This window comes from Dendropsophus ebraccatus, chromosome 14, assembly GCF_027789765.1.
Source record: "Dendropsophus ebraccatus isolate aDenEbr1 chromosome 14, aDenEbr1.pat, whole genome shotgun sequence".
Lineage (NCBI taxonomy): Eukaryota > Metazoa > Chordata > Amphibia > Anura > Hylidae > Dendropsophus > Dendropsophus ebraccatus.
In genome coordinates this window covers 11,314,892-11,329,359 of record NC_091467.1, presented here as the reverse complement: position 1 = coordinate 11,329,359, position 14,468 = coordinate 11,314,892, and the positions used below count along the sequence as shown (strand labels likewise).

The 14,468-nt window shown below is 43.8% G+C and overlaps 3 long non-coding RNA genes across 3 annotated transcripts in view; all 3 read left to right on the top strand.

The window, feature by feature from the left end:
* Positions 1 to 14,242, top strand: part of LOC138772247 (uncharacterized) — a 334,081-nt gene extending 319,839 nt beyond the window's left edge. The window contains exons 3-4 of the long non-coding RNA XR_011359731.1: positions 13,008 to 13,059; positions 13,924 to 14,242. This is a non-coding gene — a long non-coding RNA (uncharacterized lncRNA). The remainder of the gene's footprint in view (positions 1 to 13,007; positions 13,060 to 13,923) is intronic.
* On the top strand, positions 9,243 to 11,215 carry LOC138773007 (uncharacterized). Its single transcript, XR_011359864.1, has 3 exons — positions 9,243 to 9,376; positions 9,546 to 9,587; positions 11,179 to 11,215. It is a non-coding gene; the product is annotated as an uncharacterized lncRNA (long non-coding RNA).
* On the top strand, positions 11,813 to 12,536 carry LOC138772760 (uncharacterized). The gene is made up of 3 exons (XR_011359818.1): positions 11,813 to 11,861; positions 12,338 to 12,376; positions 12,483 to 12,536. It is a non-coding gene; the product is annotated as an uncharacterized lncRNA (long non-coding RNA).
* Positions 14,243 to 14,468: the final 226 nt, after the last annotated feature.

Below are 14,468 nucleotides of genomic sequence, written 5' to 3'. Positions count from 1 at the left end.
GGTACTCCGTCAAAAAAAATCTTTAAAATCAGAACGTTATATAGATTTGTAATTTACTTCTGTTTAGAAATCTCCAGTCTTCCAGTACTTATCAGCTGCTGTATGAAGTGGTGTATTGTTTCCAGTCTGACACAGTGCTCTCTGTTGCCACCTCTGTCCATGTCAGGAACAGGGTCCAGAGCAGCAGTAAATCCCCATAGAAAACCTCTCCTGCTCTGGACAGATCCTGGCATGGACAGAGGTGGCAGCAGAGAGCACTGTGTCAGACTGGAAAGAATACACCACTTCCTGCAGGGCATACAACAGCTGATAAGTACTGGAAGACTGGAAATGTTTAAATATAAGTAAATTACAAATCTATATAACTTTCTGAAACCGGTTGCTTTGAAAGAAAAAATATTTTTGCCGGAGTACCCCTTTAAGGTGCCAATAAGATATAGTTGTTGGCTGATAACTGTGCCCACTGGCTGGTCCTCCTGGTTACAGGCTTGGGCTGTGGGCATATAGACACTCTATGCTGGTAAATCATTAGAATTTTACTAGAATTTTTAATATGAAGGTTTATCATTTCCAATTAATCTCCCGTTACATCTACACTACGGTATCATGTCAGAGAAAGCTCTGTGATCGGGATATGGCTGAAGCACGGCCACTAGCGTTCCAAGGCTTCCTATGTTGTTGAACATGACGACCGTGCAAAGATTAACATACATCCGGAAATTACACTGGCCTCATTCTTTCACACGTGGGAACCGTGACCGAACAGAAATCTAAATCCCCAAACCACAAGTGTAACCCGGAGTGGGAGCTGAGCCGCCCCCCTACACGTCTGATATTATACTGTACAGCATGGTGGAGGCCAGGACATGTCTGATGTTATACCCACACATAATAAGGCCTTCCTCTTTCCAGCCATTCCCTTCTCCAGAATTACACAGGATGTCAACTTTGATAATCGTGACCTTACTGTATGTATCATACTGCTAGAACTGCTCATAAATCCAATATTGGGGATCTTAAAGGGGTATTCCAGAGAAAAAAAAATAATGTTTTCAAATGAGCTGGTGTCAGAAAGTTATACAGATTTGTAATTTACTTCTAATTAGAAATCTCCAGTCTTCCAGTACTTATCAGCTGCTGTATGTCCTGCAGGAAATGGTGTATTCTTTCCAGTCTGACACAGTGCTCTCTGCTGCCACCTCTGTCCAGGGGAGGAGAGGTTTTCTACTGGGATTTGTTCCTGCTCATGGACAGAGGTGGGAGCAAAGAGCACTGTGTCAGACTGGAGAGAATACACCACTTCCTGCAGGACATACAGCAGCTGATAAGTACTGGAAGACTGGAGATTTTTAAATAGAATTAAATTACAAATCTATATAACTTTCTGACACCAAAAATGTCCCCCCCCCACCTCTGGAGTATCCCCCTCTCCTACATGGAATAGGAGAGCCACAGCAAGGCTTATCTTCAAAATGGGCAAAGCTTTAATTTGCCTCCCATCTTTGGATCTACATGCCCAGGCCAAAGTGACTGGTTGGCATCCCAGCACCCAGATTCCTGCCGTCATCCATTAATTTTTTGGACATGTGCCCAGCTACTCCATTCAACTTTATGGGCTAGGCAGAGATCAGCCGACAGGATCGGGACGCTGTGGAGCGCAAAAGAGAAGACCAGGAGCGGGGAGAGGTAAGGTATCAGGTGTTTGGGTAATTGTCAGCTGCGCTTTGCTATTACACGTAGCAATCATTTCATCGGCTGATCGTTGTCTCTATTACGCGGAGCGATAATCAGCCGAATCGGCCCGCTCCGTGTAATAGGGCCCTTAAGTGGAGCAGCTCACACATGCACAACCACCTCTCCATTCAAATAGGTGGACATAGCCTTAGGGCCCTATTCCATGGGCCGAGCAACTATGTAAACAAGCGCCGATTTGCTAGATTGGCGCTCGTTTACTGGGCCTATTCCACGGCCCTGATGATCGTTTAGTGAGGGCTGCAGGGACATCGCTACCGATGTCCTTGCAGCCGGCGCAGCATCAGCTTCGGTGCAGCCTGACCGAGCTGTCAGACCACTCAGCCAATCACTGGCCGTGGCGGTCCCGGCCTGTGATTGGCTGAGCAGTCTGACAGCTCGGTCAGGCTGCTCCGGAGTCGATGCTGCACACAGGAAAAGGAGCGCAGGAGAAGCCCTGCTAGGTAATGTATGCTGCTTGGATCGTCGGTCGCCCGCCGCAGCCGCTATTCCACTGTAGCAATGTGCGGGTGGCCAACAACGATTTTAGGTAGGTTTGAACCTAAATGAACGATCAGCTGATAGTTCTCTCTATTAATTATAATTATCGCTCCCGTGGAATAGGCCCCTCAATAATGTAAACGAGGGCCGATCTGCTAGATTGGTGCTCGTTTACTGGGCCTATTACACGGCCCGATAATCGCTTAGCGAGGGCTGCAGGGCGGCGGTCCTGGCCAGTGATTGGCTGAGCGGTCTGCCAGCTAACACAGGCCGCTCCAAAGCTGCTGCTGTGCGGGACTGGGAGGAAGAAGGAGCGCAGGAGAAGCCCTGGACCATGGATAGGTAAAGAATTATGTTTAAATAAGGGCTGCAAGGACATCGGTAACAATGTCCCTGCAGCCCTCGCTAAACGATTGTCGGGCCGTGAAATAGGCCCAGTAAACGAGCGCCGATCTAGCAGATTGGCACTCGTTTACATTATTGATCGGGCCCCCATCGGCCTAAGGTTCTCATGATGAGTGAAGTCACAGCAGTCCCATCCGGCACTTATCCTGGGTGTAGAGGATAAGTGTCCTTCATGGGAACATCCCTCTAAATATATGATATACTGTAATGGATTATACATTCCTGCCGGTGATTTCTCACCATAGAGTTTTAAGCAAACAAAAAGAGGCCTGAAACAAAGACAAATGCCACCCATGGGCACAGCTGGGAAGCAGCCTCTCGCTGCAATGCAGCTGTTCTGGAAAGCGAGACAGCTGGACGCTGAAATAATGCAGCTGTTTTCTGAATGTCAGGGCTAAAGGCTTAACACTAGTCCAACCATAACATGTAACCATAGAAAAGACCCTAAAAATGTCTCCTAACCTCGGCCGCCAGCGGTTTGTACCCGTGCATAACTAGATTTACTCCTAAAAGTATTCCCTGGAATTCCAAGGACTTCAGAGAAATTGAGTACAGATGCTTCCTTAACCCCTTGTGACTCGCGGGACGTTCTGTTCTTCTATGGAACGGGAACACAAAGCGTCCACCTAACGTAGAGGTGAAAAGGACTCTATTTTATAGTGTCGGATAAAGTACGTTTTCTTCTGTCATTTTCCATATTATTAAACTCATTCACTCTTGTTTATACCTAACAAGAAAAAACAAAGCTGGACAATAATTCCAAATATAACGAAAGTATCTCTTTATTAATTACATACCAAGAATAAGAACAGTTTTATCTAAAATTGCAGGAAGCAAGTACATACATTGGAGGGATGATGGGCAGACAAAAAATGGATAACATATACAATAATGCATACGTATCCATATGTGTATACATGGCTACATACATACGTGGTGGGAAAAAACACATAAAATGAAAACAGAAAAGAGGACTGCGGGCTACAAGAAATAACACAGTACTACTCAATGGGTAAAAAAGTCCGCACTTGTGCCCCAGTCAGTGACTTCACATGACCAATACTAGACTCCTCACCACCTGAGCTCAATTGTATGTGTTTTTTCCCACCACGTATGTATGTAGCCATGTATACACATATGGATACGTATGCATTATTGTATATGTTATACATTTTTTGTCTGCCCATCATCCCTCCAATGTATGTACTTGCTTCCTGCTATTTTAGATAAAACTGTTCTTCGTCTTGGTATGTAATTGATAAAGAGATACTTTCGTTATATTTGGAATTATTGTCCAGCTTTGTTGTTTTTTGTTAGGTATAAACTTTGGAGTTGTGCTTATGGACAAATAAGTATATAGGGGTCCTATTGTAGGTATTATCATTCACTCTTGTGTATTAATGGACTTGTACAAACCCATATAATAGACTTATACAGACCTGTATAATAGATTCGTACGCAAACCGGTTTAATAGACTTGTACAAACCTGTATAATAGGGTTGTAGAGACCGATATAATAGACTTGTACAGACCTTTATAACAGACTTGTACAGATCTGTATAATAGACTTGTACAGATCCGTATAATAGACTTGTACAGACCTGTATAATAGACTTGTACAGATCCATATAATAGACTTGTACAGACCTTTATAACAGACTTGTACAGACCAGTATAATAGACTTGTACAGATCTGTATAATAGACTTGTACAGATCCGTATAATAGATTTGTACAGACCTGTATAATAGACTTGTACAGACCTGTATAATAGACTTGTACAGACCTTTATAACAGACTTGTACAGACCAGTATAATAGACTTGTACAGGCGAGTATGATACACTTTTACAGACCTGTATAATAGACTTGTACAGACCAGTATAATAGACTTGTACACGCGAGTATGATACACTTTTACAGACCTGTATAATAGACTTGTACAGACCAGTATAATAGACTTGTACAGGCGAGTATGATACACTTTTACAGACCTGTATAATAGACTTTTACAGACCTTTATAACAGACTTGTACAGACCAGTATAATAGACTTGTACAGACCTGTATAATAGACTTGTACAGATCCATATAATAGACTTGTACAGACCTTTATAACAGACTTGTACAGACCAGTATAATAGACTTGTACAGGCGAGTATGATACACTTTTACAGACCTGTATAATAGACTTGTACAGACCAGTATAATAGACTTGTACAGGCGAGTATGATACACTTTTACAGACCTGTATAATAGACTTGTACAGACCAGTATAATAGACTTGTACAGGCGAGTATGATACACTTTTACAGACCTGTATAATAGACTTTTACAGACCTTTATAACAGACTTGTACAGACCAGTATAATAGACTTGTACAGACCTGTATAATAGACTTGTACAGGCGAGTATGATACACTTTTACAGACCTGTATAATAGACTTGTACAGGCGAGTATGATACACTTTTACAGACCTGTATAATAGACTTGTACAGACCAGTATAATAGACTTGTACAGGCGAGTATGATACACTTTTACAGACCTGTATAATAGACTTTTACAGACCTTTATAACAGACTTGTACAGACCAGTATAATAGACTTGTACAGACCTGTATAATAGACTTGTACAGGCGAGTATGATACACTTTTACAGACCTGTATAATAGACTTGTATAGACCAGTATAATAGACTTGTATAGATGCTCTAATGTAGTCTGTGTGACCACCTTACTATATATCTGGTCCCATTAAGACCAAGCACTCCACGTATGGGATGGGCTCCATCACCTGCCAGTGTGGCTTAAAATACTGAACCCAGAAGCTCCGCACCCTTCACCCTTGGACGGCACAAGGCATCTGGAAAAAGCTGTTACTTCCAAGGAAAATTGCTCCAGAATCCCTGACCACCCCTGATCCGGCTCTTCTCTCCCTCCATTATTGTATTCTCTCATTTCTTCTTCGACCTCTTACCTGGCCACAGACCTTTCCGTAGGGATTTGCCTAAGCCAATGGGCAGACAGGTCATGTGGGCAGGATGCTGGGCCTAGCTTTAGTTCCATCATAGACCCCCTCCAGTGCCACAAGATCCCAGCTTATAATGGCCCCATCTTTCCAGACCACTTCCATCCCGTTGTGATTGACAGCTACTCACAAGGCCATGGGTCAATCAGCCGAGCGAATGGCGTCCAGCTAATTTGCATAAATGTAAATCAAGTTAGATCATGGCGTTGGAGGGGTAAATGATGAAACTAAAGATATGCCCAGAATCTTCTCCACGTGACTACTTCTATTCGAAAAATCTTTAATTTTTCCATTACTTATCAGCTGCAGGATGTCCTGCAGGAAGTGGTGTATTCTTTCCAGTCTGACACAGTGCTCTCTGCTGCCACCTCTGTCCATGTCAGGAACTGTCCACAGCAGGAGCAAATCCCCATAGAAAACCTCTCCTGCTCTGGACAGTTCCTGAAATGGACAGAGGTGGCAGCAGAAGTCTGGAGTACTGGAAGACTGGAGATTTTTTGAATTGGGGAAAAAAATTCTCTGGAGTACCCCTTTAAGGGACTAACAATAACTGGAAAAGATGACCCCCACTTGTACATGTCCTCTCATGTAAGTTTATTTATGAACATGTCCAGTGTGTCTCCTTCTCCTACACTCCCTGTCGTTCTCCGTTTTCCTGTCTATTTTGTGGTCCTCCGCCTTCGTTCCTCTCCTCCAGCTCCTCGTTCTCTCTGCTCGCCCGCTCCGCTCCCTCCCTCCTGCTCCGCCATTCACTGCTCATTTATTATGTTCCCCTAATCACTGTAATTACTTTATTACTGTGATATTAATGGAGCCGGCGGAGTGCGCGGCGGAGTGCGCGGGAGCTCATTGAAACGCTTCTGATTGTTGATTTGTGTGGAGAATAAAATCCTTTTTATCGTGTATACTGTGGGGAGAAGTAATGGGAGTGCGCTGTGAAGGACTGGGAATGGCGGCAAGTGAGATGAGTGCCGAGTATACAGCTGGCACAGTGCTGGAATCTCTTATTCTGAGGGCAATTACCTCCTGCATCCCATATATACTATATTATATGTCATTGGTATATAAGGAGAGGACCGGACTAAGGGGCCTATTCCACGGAGCGATAATCGGCCGAATCGGCCGATTTTCACTCTGTGGAATAGAGACAACGATCAGCCGATGATCTTGTCAGCGGCTGATCATTCATTTAGGTTCAAACCTAAAATTATCGTTTGCCACCCGCGCATCACTACGTGGAATAGCGGTGCGCGGCGGGCGACCAACGATTTCAAAACACCATACATTACCTGTCCAGGCACAGGTCTTCTCCTTCTCCCGCTCCTGTGCAGCAGCAGCTTCAGTGCGGCCTGTCTGAACTGACAGACCGTTTAGCCAATCACTGGCCGGGACCACTGCAGGCAGTGATTGGCTTAGCGGTCTGTCAGTTCAGACAGGCCGCTCTGAAGCTGCTGCGGCGCTCGAGACCTGGGGAGAAGGAGAAGACCTGCAGCCTGGACAGGTAATGTATGAAACAAGGGCTGCAAGGACATCGGTAACGATTGTCAGGCTGTGGAATAGGCCCAGTAAATGAGTGCCGATTGTCCAGCAAAAATGTTTTTCTTTCAAATCAACTGATATCAGTAAGTTATATAGATTTGTAATTCACTTCTATTAAAAATTCTCAGTTCTTACCATACTTAACAGCTGCTGTATGTCCTGCAGGAAATGTTGTTTTATTATCAGACACAGTGCTCTCTGCTGACATCTCTGGCCGAGACAGTAACTGTCCAGAGCAGGAGAGGTTTTCTATAGGGATTCATATAAAACAAAGTTCCTGTCTCGGCCAGAGATGTCAGCAGAGAGCACTGTGTCAGACTGAAAATAAAACATTTCCTGCAGGACATACAGCAGCTGATAGGTATGGGTAGACTGGAGGTTTTTTAATAGAAGTAAATTACAAATCTTTTTAACTTTCTGATATCAGTTGGTTTGAAAGAAAAAGATTTTCGCTGGACGACCCCTTTAAGCAATCAATGGATCACATTCTGTTCTCTTAGGGTTTAATGCATTAGGTGGTATTTCTATATCTAGTAATAGCTGAGACTGCCCTGCATATAATGCAACGCACACACAGAGATAGCGCAGAGCCTGTCACCTTCTGCAGCACAGGGATAGGGAGGTCTGATCTAGGGTCCATTTTTATTTGGAGGGTCTGGTCCACAGGCTGTGTTTATTTAGGATGGTCTAGAGCCTGGATATACTTAGAGGGTCCAAGAGGCACCGATCCACACCAATCAAGTAGTGTTGTTCCATTATACTATTCATCTATCTCCTATCTATCTATCTATCTATCTATCTATCTTCTATCTCATATCTATCATCTATCTATCTATCTATCTATCTATCTATCTATTTATCTATCTATCTCCTATCTATCTATCTATCTATCTATCTATCTATCATCTATCTCCTATCTATCTATCATCTATCTATCTATCTATCTATCTATCTATCTATCTATCTATCTATCTATCTCCTATCTATCTATCTATCTATCTATCTCCTATCTATCTATCTATCTATCTATCTATCTATCTATCTATCTATCTATCTATCTCCTATCTATCTATTATCTATCTATCTCTCTCCTATCTATCTATCTATCTATCTATCTATCTCCTATCTATCTATCTATCTATCTATCTATCTATCTATCTCCTATCTATCTATCTATCTATCTATCTATCTATCTATCTATCTCTCTATCTATCTCCTATCTATCTATCTATCTATCTATCTATCTATCTATCTATCTCCTATCTATCTATCTCCTATCTATCTATCTATCTATCTATCTATCTATCTATCTATCTATCTATCTATCTATCTATCTAACAAAACACAACAATCACTGAACTCAGGGAGAACAGTGAAAAATTCCAATGGAATACTCATTTACGAGTCTCCATTGATTGTCCCATACAAAATTTCAATATGCAAAAAAGGGGTCCGTGGAGCCTCAGTTACGAGTCTCAAAACACGGGAATAGCCAGATATCCCTCTCTCCAGAGAAGGAAGCCCATTGCCAAGCTTCCATATCTATCTATCTATCTCCTATCTATCTATCTATCTATCTATCTATCTATCTATCTATCTATCGCCTATCTATCTATCTATCTATCTATCTATCTATCTATCTATCTCCTATCTATCTATCTATCTCCTATCTATCTCCTATCTATCTATCTATCTATCTCCTATCTATCTATCTATCTATCTATCTATCTATCTATTATCTATCTATCTATCTATCTATCTATCTATCTCCTATCTATCTATCTATCTATCTATCTATCTATCTATCTATCTCCTATCTATCTATCTATCTCCTATCTATCTATCTATCTATCTATCTATCTATCTATCTATCTCCTATCTATCTATCTATCTATCTATCTATCTATCTATCTATCTATCTCCTATCTATCTATCTATCTATCTATCTATCTATCTATCTCCTATCTATCTATCTATCTATCTATCTATCTATCTATCTATCTATCTATCTATCTTTCCATATGCAAATTACACCTAGCAATGATCTGGTATCTGATTGGCTGTCTGCTTTCTTTATGACATCACAGAGTGACATCACCACACATGATGACATACATGAATGATAAGGCGCCGCTGATCTCGGAATTCTTCAGAGTTGGAGTAGGAGTTGTAGTGTAAGTATCTCCCCCTCCCCTCCCCCACCCTATGCTCCGCCCTCTGCGCCCCCCAAGCCTGGTGTCCCCCAAATCTCACACAATAGAGAACTTACATAGGTGAGTGATCCGCTAGATCCATAGAAACCCCAAGAAGCCGCACTAATAACATTTCTTCTCTCTTCCTCAGGTTCTCGTGTCTTGTACAGCGATCACTATGTTTGCTATGAAGGTAAGGGCCTGTTCACACTGTCCCAGTCTCTATGTCTCTATGTATCTTAATGGATTAGAGATTGGGGAGATTTATCCTGCCGTCCTATAGGAAGATGCTTCTCACTGCCCCTAGCAACCAGAGCTCCCATAGCAACCAATCACAGCTCAGCTTTCATTTTACCAGAGCAATGTGAGAAATGAAAGCTGAGCTGTGATTGGCTGCTGCGGGCAACAAGGAGAATCTTACTGTAAGATAGAAACATAAATCTCCAGCAAGGTACCTGCTGTGTGTTTCTGGTGCTGCCCCCTGCTGGTCTCCCTCTGTTACTGCTGTGTGTTTCTGGTGCTGCCCCCTGCTGGTCTCCCTATGTTACTGCTGTGTGTTTCTGGTGCTGCCCCCTGCTGGTCTCCCTCTGTTACTGCTGTGTGTTTCTGGTGCTGCCCCCTGCTGGTCTCCCTCTGTTACTGCTGTGTGTTTCTGGTGCTGCCCCCTGCTGGTCTCCCTCTGTTACTGCTGTGTGTTTCTGGTGCTGCCCCGTGCTGGTCTCCCTCTGTTACTGCTGTGTGTTTCTGGTGCTGCCCCCTGCTGGTCTCCCTCTGTTACTGCTGTGTGTTTCTGGTGCTGCTCCCTGCTGGTCTCCCTCTGTTACTGTTGTGTGTTTCTGGTGCTGCCCCCTGCTGGTCTCCCTCTGTTACTGCTGTGTGTTTCTGATGCTGCCCCCTGCTGGTCTCCCTATGTTACTGCTGTGCTGCAAGTTGTTTGTAATATATATACAGTGGTGCCTTGAATTATGAGCTTAATTGGTTCTGGGACCGTGCTTGTAATCCAAATCCACTCTTAAACCAAAGCAAATTTTCCCATAAGAAATCATTGAAATGCAAACAATTGGTTCCACACCTTAAAAATAATGATTTTATACTCTGAATAACATGTAAAACAAATACAAGCATTTATAAACAGCAGAATCTGTGATATTATAAGTTACTGTACAGTATAGTATCAGCATGCGGAGTACAATGTATAGTAAGGGCATAAACCTGAAAAAACTGCAGCAGTTTGTAGATACAGGATGGAACTGCAGATCCCCATAGTGCAGTAGCGTAGTACAACAGGCTAGAATAGAGAAGCAGGGCTGCTGTCAGAGGGCTGTGTGGTCACATGACAGCAATGGGGAAGGGGGTGTGTTCAGCACGGACCAATCAGGACTGACAGAGACTGCAGGGAGCATGAAGGAATGAGCAGGGAGATGTGGGCACATACATGCAGCGCTCTGTCCGGGGAGAGAGGGATTACAGCTATGAAGAGATTACCTCCACAGTCCTGTCCCCTGATGCAAGCCCCAGACTTCCCTGGTTAGAGTACAGTGCTGTAGACCCCGCTATGCAGGCCATGCCCCTCCCCCACTCGCCCTCCCACCCAGTACAGGGTGCTCTTAAACCAAAACAATGCTCTTAAACCAAGTCACAATTTTGAAAAACTGTGAGCTCTTAAACCAAAATGCTCTTAAACCAAGTTACTCTTAAACCAAGGTACCACTGTATATCATGAAGAGTAACAGCTGAAATTTTCTAATGATACTAACTTGCTTCTCCCTGTTTTATCATTACAGAAATGGTCTACAGTGCGCGACTTGCGCTGTAAGTATCACCATCACCCCACCCCCGACCATCCTACACCGCCCCACCCCCACCCCCGCCATCAATCTCATCTCTGTTTTTTTTACAGCTGAGGATCCTGAACCAGACCCCTGGGAGGAGGACCCTGATGAGCTGTGAGTATCAGCCCCCCCCCACACACACACACCATCACCATCCCAATACCCTGCCTCATGGGGCCGGGGCTTCTATCATTGTGATAGGTGTCCATGCTCTGGTAAAGTAAACAGCCATGCACTGTGCGTTGCTGGTTACTCTGTGGCCATGGAAGTAAATGATGATAATGTGCATGGCCACTTAATTTCGTATCCCCTATAGCCACTTATCTCCTTATACCTCATGGCCACTTTCTGAAATAAATATGGGAAGTTCTGTGTATCACTAGTTGTGGAAGACTTATTAATATGTTTCTTATTCTGGTTTCTCCTGCAGATGGCTCTTGGTGCTGCCTCCGTACCCTGAGGTTGTCAGGTATGGTGGAGTCTTCCTTGTAGAAGGAAAAAAAATTACAAATCTGAATATTTTCTATAGATAACCCTATATAGCTGCTATAGGAGATTACTAATCATCATTCTTTTTCCCTCTATAACAGGATTGACAATTTCAAGATTGATCAGGATGAAGGACCTGACGAGGCGTGAGTATCACCCCCCTTTCACCCCTTACGCCCACCCCCATGGCCACTTATATCTCATGACCCCTTATCTCCTCATAACCCATGGCCCCCCATCTCCTTATACCCCATGGCCACTTATCTCCTTATACCCCATGGCCCCCTATCTCCTCATAACCCATGGCCCCCCATCTCCTTATACCCCATGGCCCCCTATCTCCTCATAACCCATGGCCACTTATCTCCTTATACCCCATGGCCCCCTATCTCCTCATAACCCATGGCCACTTATCTCCTTATACCCCATGGCCACATATCTCCTCATAACCCATGGACACTTATCTCCTTATACCCCATGGCCCCCTATCTCCTCATAACCCATGGCCCCCCATCTCCTTATACCCCATGGCCACTTATCTCCTGGGTATTGTGGGTAGTTCTATGTATCACTAGTTGTGGAAGACTTGTCAATGTGTTTGTTCTTCTGGCTTCTCTTGCAGATGGCTCTCCTTGGTCCGTTCGGCCCCTCCTGCTTTCAGGTATGGTGGAGTCTCCTTGTAGAAGAAAAAATAATCCAAACATCTGAATATTTTCTGTAGATTCCATTAATGTTATGTTATCCTAACCTGTTCTGTTCTCTACCAGTGACGGCTTTAAGAAGAACACCTGGCAGCCCGCACTGGAGCCTATCAGGTAAGACTCCGTACTTTTCTATCAGTCATCACTCTGATCCTCTTACATTGACGATAGAGACTGGGATAATGTCCACCAGTCTTTATATAGTTATATATAACATGATATATGTTTTATGTACAATAGGGAGGAGACTGAGAAGGATATAGCAAAGGAGATGAAGAAGGAGAGGCGTGAGGAGAAGAAGTCAAGACGAGCTCTGAAAAGGGCGAGGAGGCTGGCTATGTAAGTAGAGAGCTGCAATACACTAACATACAGACACATTATAGATCACACCACCATATAGACATCTTACTGCCCCAATAGAAGACACTGATACAAAACCTGTCTGCACACACTATATATCTGCACACACAGGCGCCATCTAGTGGTGCCAATCATGAGGCATATCCTGCTGCACAAAGAGTCGGTCAGTGCGCTCCTCCCCGGGGGTCTCTAAAATTTCTTCATGTCAGCTTTCTTCTTGTTATTCCTTAGGATAAGATCGTTCTTCTGCTGCTGCTGCGATCCGGTCACCGTGGTCTAAACCGTGAGTATACAAGATTTTTCTGTAATCATTTCACACAATTCCACACAACCCACACAAGAGATGCGATCAGCCGCTGAGTGGGCGTTTTCCCGCTCCTCGGCTGATCGCTGAAACCTTTACGCCTGCCGATTATTGGCCGTATGTTTTTAGCAACACTCCTTGCCAATAATCGGCCCGTGTAAAAGGGGCTTAAGCCCAGCACATTGTCCTACAGTTACACAGTTAGAGTGTTGCTTTTGTGCATTTTAAGGCTAAGTTCACACAACATATTTTTTCATTTACTAACGGCTATTGTTGCAGATTGCAACACCGGCCGTTATTAAATAAAACAAATATATTGCATTGATTTCAATGGAATCCCAGCCACAGTGTATACACTCTGGACAGGATTCCTTGCGACCACACAAAAAACTGACAGTGCAGACAATGTAAAGTCCATCTCCGGTCGCACTTTACATTGTCTGCTATGGTGAACTGGAATGCAGGCACACCTGAATGCGCCCGCATTCCAATTTAAAAGAAATTAAGTTCATCCGGCCGGTACTGCAGAACCGGCTGGGATGAAGTTCACTGACAGCGGCCATTCTGTGAATTAGTAGTGTGGTGGAGACTGTATGGAGTGCCCACAAATGGACGCTCTATAGTTATGGTTGGTTGCCTCCACCTATCGGCCATTACTGTGAGGTTAGAACTTGTGGAACTTTTTTACACTTTATTCAGTTCTAGTCCCAGAATATTCTGTAGGAAATTATTCATTTCTTCATCTCTATAAAGAGCCATGAGATGTGAGTTGTAATACAAGTATAAAGTATCCTTCACCTCTTTGCTTCACATCATTGTTTGGTGTCTCTTTGCTCCATACAGGTTTATAGAAACATCTTCATTCAACATCTGGCATTACCATCTGGAATTACCATCTAGCATCACCATCTGGCATTACCACCTATAACATCTGGCATTACCATCTATAACATCTGGCATTACCATCTATAACATCTGGCATTACCATCTTACCATACCTGGCCTCCTCCTCTCCGCATCTGGCAGGCACTGCTTATACTGCTGAATATACATCGGCTGGCAAGGACACAGCACCGGCCCATGAATGATGACCGACAGACCGGGTACATACACCTGTACTTCATCCTCTCTGGAATTCAGGCTGCGGTTAAACCTTACTTAACCGGAGTTCCCCAATAACAATTGGTTATTAATAAATCTTTACCTTCAGCTGTATCTTGTGTTATTTCCATTGTCGCTGCTCATATTAAAATTACTCGGATCATCTAAAACAGGGAAGGGGCAGGGTCGTCTTTCTCATTGGGCAGGAGGGTAGGAGGCTGCTCGGGGGGCCATTACTCTTAGGGCCGTATTAGATGCTATTATGGAGCGGGAGGAGTGGGGGGGGG